Source organism: Anopheles merus, chromosome X, assembly GCF_017562075.2.
Source record: "Anopheles merus strain MAF chromosome X, AmerM5.1, whole genome shotgun sequence".
NCBI lineage: Eukaryota > Metazoa > Arthropoda > Insecta > Diptera > Culicidae > Anopheles > Anopheles merus.
In genome coordinates, this window is record NC_054081.1 from 85,042 (window position 1) to 91,431 (window position 6,390).

The 6,390-nt window shown below is 46.6% G+C and overlaps 1 long non-coding RNA gene across 1 annotated transcript; it reads right to left on the reverse strand.

Moving 5' to 3' along the window:
* Nucleotides 1-516: 516 nt before the first annotated feature.
* On the reverse strand, nt 517-4,466 carry LOC121594255. The gene is made up of 2 exons (XR_006004931.1): nt 4,321-4,466; nt 517-673 (listed from the first exon to the last, which is right to left on the reverse strand). It is a non-coding gene; the product is annotated as an uncharacterized LOC121594255 (long non-coding RNA).
* Between the last annotated feature and the right edge of the window lie 1,924 nt (nt 4,467-6,390).

Genomic DNA, 6,390 nt, shown 5'->3' on the forward strand with positions numbered 1-6,390 from the left:
TCGCCTATTGGCGCTTTGGTTCGTCCGTCCCGGAGCGATTACACGGCGGATTTTAGATTTTGACAGATTTATAATTTTGACAGTAGCATTCGTACCGATTAGCAGGCATCTTTGATACGGCCAAACAATTGAAGAGTTTTCAGAAAGGAAAGAAAAAGCCACTATCGGGTGACAAAACTGTGCGTCAAAGCGGATTTGAGTTTAGCGATTGGGTGAACACGAAACGACCAGGGAAGCGTTTCTTGATCACCAAATCTCCCACCCAGTATAATTAATTTCAATACGCGAGGAAAAAAACAATAATAGCATGAAGAAGAAGAATAATCAACCACATTACAAAGAGTAAACCAGAAGACAACATCAAACCCAAAAAAGGAAAAGAAACATACAAATAAAAAATACAAGTAAAACAATACGGCGGACAAACACTGTCATGTTCTTTGCACTTACCATCATCATTTTGAAGCCGGTTGGTGGGTGGGGGAGGTCTGTGATAGGGGTGACTGGTTGTTTTTAACTGCGTACCGCTTTTAACTCCCTCTTCGCGCTCAGCCGGACCCCTTTGCCTGCTTCTTCCTCGCCTCTCTTTGCACACACACACACACACTTGACAGACGGCGGCGTAGCGCGCGCCTGCTGCACTGTTTTCTCACTTACTCTCTTTCACTATTGCCTGTATTGAAGAATGGATAGGCCCGTCTCCTCTCGCGCACCCGCACACACACGCAGGCGGGTGGTAAAAGGAAACGGAAGAAAATGGGAGGGGGATGGTGAGTTGATTACACACGCTCGCACGAACGCACGCACGTACTCGACTGCGTCATGATACGCGCCGAAACGGGATACACGCACACGCGTGTGTGTATGTGTGTGCGCTGAAGCTGGGTTATGTTGGTTGTGGACAGTTGAATGGTGAGCTGCTGGGCCGTGTGTGTTGTGGCACTGGTTGGTTTACGCGGGCGATGATGTCTTGTCAATTGTCACCTTATCACCGGGTTGGAGTTTCGCCGTGGAAAGTGTGGTGGGGGAGAGCGGTAGGTCGGCGTGTGGTGGTTGTGCTCTAGTAGGGGATTCACTGTATTACACTTTTTCACACACGCACACACGCACACACGCACACACGCACACGCACACACGCACACTCGCGTGCACACACACACACACACACACACACACACACACACACACACACACACACACACACACACACAGCACAGCACAGCACAGCAGACACCTTTGTGACTGAATATTTCCAACCAGTAGATCAAGACATAGAAAGGGCTGGGTAGGGTGGTCTCCTTGCGATACAAGATTGCTAAATGGTGCTGCCGGGAGGGGGAGAGGGAAAGGGGTTATTTGCACGCGACAATTGTGCAAATGCATCCAAACAAGCACGATACTAACACAGTCAGAAATTAAAAAAAAACACAAGCGCGCACACACACAAACGTGCGCACCAAACCGGTAGAAAGGGTGGGGAGGTTTGTGGTGGGAAAGGCGGGAAAATCACACAACCGCAAATTTCAGTAGTTTCGGCAGTTTCGGCTAACGGTTGACAAAAACACTTTTATCCTCGATTAGAATTCGATAGCAATGAAAATGGTGCGATGGTGAAGTTCACGGATACAAAACAAAAAGGCACTTTACCCCCTGGTACACCACACACATACACGCACACAGAGTTGGATGATGAGAATGTGTCTCTCGGTTTACACCGTACTCCGGGACCCCAGCGGGAGAGCTAAAAAAACAACTACAAAAACTAAAACTCCGGAGCTAGACCCTACGGTGGTTTGTTCCCTCAATATCTTTCTCTCTCTCTCTCTCTCTCTCTCTCTCTATATCTCCCTCTATCTCTCTCTCTCTCTATATATCTCCCTCTACCTCTCTCTCTCTCTATATCTCCCTCTATCTCTCTCTCTCTTTCACTCATTTATCGCTTGACGCATGCTGTACATTTGGGTACCGTGCGGTTGTCGAGGTTTCGGTTCGTTCGGTAAGTTCTTGCGATCGGCCATTTCGCTCACACTTGCTGTTGTCAATGTGCGCTTCGGCAGCACTGCATACACGATACGCTCTCGTTTTTGCTTCTTTCGTTCGCTTTATCTCTCTATAGCCGCTCTATACGCTCTTGTTGATTGCTTCTGGCACGCGAATGTTTGCTTAAGCATTGCGCGTGTGTATTGCTTGGCTCACAATGATGTGTGTATGTGTAATATATATATATATATATATATATATATATATATATATATATATATATATATATATATATATATATATATATATATATATATATATATATATATATATATATATATATATATACCTAATATGTATAATTTTAATTTATATTGCCGTGCGTGTTACTTTTTCGCTTGTTTTGACACAAGCGTTCGCTTGTCACGCTCTTAACGCACCCACACACAGATTCACATTCATTGTGTTAACAGGTGTAGATGCGGAGGAGGTGGTGTGTTGGGAAGGAGTGGGTGGCAAAGCAGAATACAGCATTCGCATACATAAGGAAGAAAAAATATTCAATAATTTCACAGCTTTTTCGCTTTGCCCTTATCTCGTGCGAACAAGATGAGTCTCAACTACACACACATATCAACCTAAGGCGTTCGCTTTCGCTTACCGTGATTTTTTGTTTGTTTGCTTTTCTCCTCTTTCTTGCAAGTCGACAGCACAACAAATTCAAATTGAAGTAAAAGAAGATCTGGTAGGACGCACTAATTCAACTGACAGTATCCTAGTAAATCCATGTCCCCTGCATTTGGGGTGAGCGCAAGTCGAAAAGGGAGGGAAGATGTAGGGAAAACACATTTTCTCGCTATATTTCCCAGCCACGGAAGCAATGGGGAAAAGGAGAAAATGCGTGCTGATGACGGTGCCGCTCTGCTGCAATTCATCCCGCACAATGCAACATTAAACATGTATGAGTAAAAGGGGAGAGGTAAGCGCGGATGCGTGCCGAGGAAAAGTAAAAAAGGGAAAAATAGAGCTGCAAACGCTGCTGTGTATTAGAGCAGCAAACGCCGTGCGTGCGTGTTTCCTAGGAAGGAAGGACGCAACCCGGATGAGGGGAGGAGGTGTATTAGTCAAGATAGGATGATGGGAAAAAATCGGTGAGCTGTTGTCATTTGATTTCCTTTCCTCTCTTTCCCACTCTTCCCCCCCCCCTCTCCCACTCCCTCACTCTCTCTCTCTTTCTCACTCTCTCTCTCTCTCTCTCTCTCTCTCTCTCTCTCTCTCTCTCTCTTTATCTTTCTCTCTCTTCCTGAAGCATGCGCGTGCTCCTTGTGTAATTGTACAGATCCTTTGTTAGGTGACGCATATTAACTTGCACTTATCAAGGGAAGCTCATTTCCCTTTACTAACACCAAAGTAAGGAGAAGTAGGAAAAACGGAAACTAAGCAAATGGGGCCGACACTGGGAAATAAAATGCGGAAATGTTTCGATTCCGATTGGAAAGAAATTTTAACTAAAGCAGACCAACGACCACCTCGATCCCCATTACCGCCTTTTACAAGCACTGCAGCGAAACCGCCAGCGTCTGAGGAGAGATTTCTTCACGCAAGGTATCGGGACATCTTTAATTTTTATACCAACCACTATCTCCAGCTCCATCGCATTGCGCTGTAAATGTTTCACTAGATTTGATTGTTGGCAAAGTTTTGTTGTTTATGTTATGTTGATTTCCCGTAGTGGTTGTATCACTGTTGTTTGTTTTTGTTTTGTTTTTCTTCCCTTTTTCGATTTTCACTGCTTACGATTTTACTACTTCCTACTCCGCTCCCACCCACACACACACACACACACACACATACACACACAACCACACACACACACACACACACACACACACACACACACCACACACACACACACACACACCACACACACACACACACACACACACCACTATCTAAAGCCCTAGCGAGTGAACTTGGTCGCTCCTCTCCCCCCCCCCCCCCACACACACACACACACAACACACCACACACACACACACACACACACACACTTGGCGACTTGTGTTTGTTTGGCTTTTTTATTGTTGTTGTTGTTGTTGTTGTTGTTGTTGTTGTTGTTGTTTTATTGTTGTTACTACTTCCACCACTTTTCTATAACTATGTTCTCGTGTCTTTGTTTGCCCGTTGATTCTATGGTGCACTTTTTTAACAGTCATTTCCGCGCGTTTTTTTAGCCAAATAGTTGATAGTTTGGCAGGGTTCGTCTGCCGGCGTTCGCTCACAGATTTGACGTTTCCGGGTTGATTTATTTGTTTGTTTTATTTCGTTATGTGCTTGTACTTGTAGTTACTCGCAAGCAATGTGCACGACACTACTCTGCGGCTGCTGTTGCTTGGATGCTGTTTGCTCGTACTGCTACTGGTATAGCCACTGCTGCTGTTGCTGCTGCTGCTGCTGCTGCCGCTGCTGCTGCTGTTGCTGCTGCTTCTCACCTCAGACTCACGGGCTCGGAGATACACACACCGGACCGGACCCGGGGAGAAAAACCGACAGGACACACTAACTGTGACGGTATATATCGAGCCGTTTACTCCGGTACTCCTCCTCTCCGATCCATTGTCGTCGGCGTGCGACGGCTTCGTTCCGTTCCGTGCGGGGCCGACATTGGCGCGTCGTGTCGCGCACATACGGCGAGCGCGCGCGTGTCGAATCATCACCTACGGGGGTGGTGGGAGATGGTGGTGCTCACCAAAACCACCAACCCTCCTTTTCCACAGCCTCAATCACCCTTGCCTTTTCTCCTTGCTTTTCCCTCCTCGCATTTCCTTTCCTTCTTTCAGGCGCATTTCATGTGGCTGCGTTTGGGCTTGCGCTTGACAGCCGGGTGACGTGCGACGTGACACGGACCACCTCCTCTGCTCAGCTCTTCAGCTAAACACCCGCCTGATCTACGTACTCGTCGTTGCTCTCTCTCTCTCTCTCTCTCTCTCTCTCTCTCTCTCTCTTCCTCTTTCTTCTCTGGCATTAGGGAGAAGATGAACAACAGCAACAACAACAGTGCGGTGATATAACCGGGCACTATACGAAGTGCAGAGCAATAGTGAGAGCGAGAACGAGAGCTCTCTCGCTCTCATTCTCTCTGTCCCATCGCTCCCGATTTCTTCTTCGCTCTATCTCTCTCTTTCTCTTGCTCGCTTTATCACTCTCTCTCTCTTTCTCTCTTGCATGTTTGCGCCCTTTTTGCATTCGCTCATTTTAATATTTGTTGAGTGAGGAAGGAATGAAGGGCGAGGAAAATACACAAGCATTTCTGTTGGGTACGCGGTCACCGCGCTGAAAGGCTCGTTGCGTGATACACACTCACACACAGGCAATGTACGTTCCGGCGAAGGGTGGAAGTGTCGTGCGCGCTGTGTAGCGCATACCGTACCAGAGCAAAAGGGAAGAAGGGAAAGCAATTTTACAATGACCCTGTCTCCCCCAAAACTCTTATACAAGCGGCAACGTTTCTACGCGCTAGAATCGGTATGGGTGTTGTTCCTTACGCGCGTGTGTGTGTAAAGCGTTTTCTTCCGTTTTCTTATCTTCCCTTTTGAGTTCGCTTTTCTCATCCCGGATCGAATCCTTATGTTTTCGGTTGGTGTTGTTGGCTGTAGGCTGTTATTCGCTTTCGGATTGATCCCGCGTCCCGCTTCGGTTTTGTGAATGATGATACTCATTCACACTTTCTCGCTCTCTTTCTCTCGCACACTGCCTTTACTTGAGGTGATCGTTTCGGTGTGTCTTTCGGGCTTATGGCGCTCTCTCTTTCTCTCTCTCTCTCTCTCTCTCTCTCTCTCTCTCTCTCTATCTATCTCTAACTCTCTTTGTCTACTCTTCTCCCGTACATCAGCACACGGGCTTGAATATATTTTGTCCGGCTGGTGAGTGTTGTAAATGGTAGACACCCTACAAGTCACCCTGGTGAGGGGAGGATTCGCGCGGCAGCAGGAAAGCTAGGACGCACATACGGAAGGTCAGCAGGTGGGAGCGAAACAGCCTACAGATGCGTGCCCGCACATCATGTTTCGTTCGTATATTGGCAGGGGTTGGCTCGCGGGTATCATTTTGAATGCGATTGTATCGGACGTTTATGCTATTTCGAAAATTATTACGATCATTTGGATGAGGTTAAAACTTGAAATTAAAGTTTGATTTAAAGTTTGGTTCTAAACAATAAATTTGAGTTTGTTGCAACAACCCCAAGTGCCACAAATCCACTAAACGACTCAAGCTCTCAAACTAATGAAAAAAAAATGCAAAAGACTCCGTTTAACAGACCGTGAACGACTAGCGCATTTTAGTAAAAAATATGTTGGGTAGATAGCCTACCCAGTGGCATTTCCTCGCTTTGATACCTTCCCCGTTCCC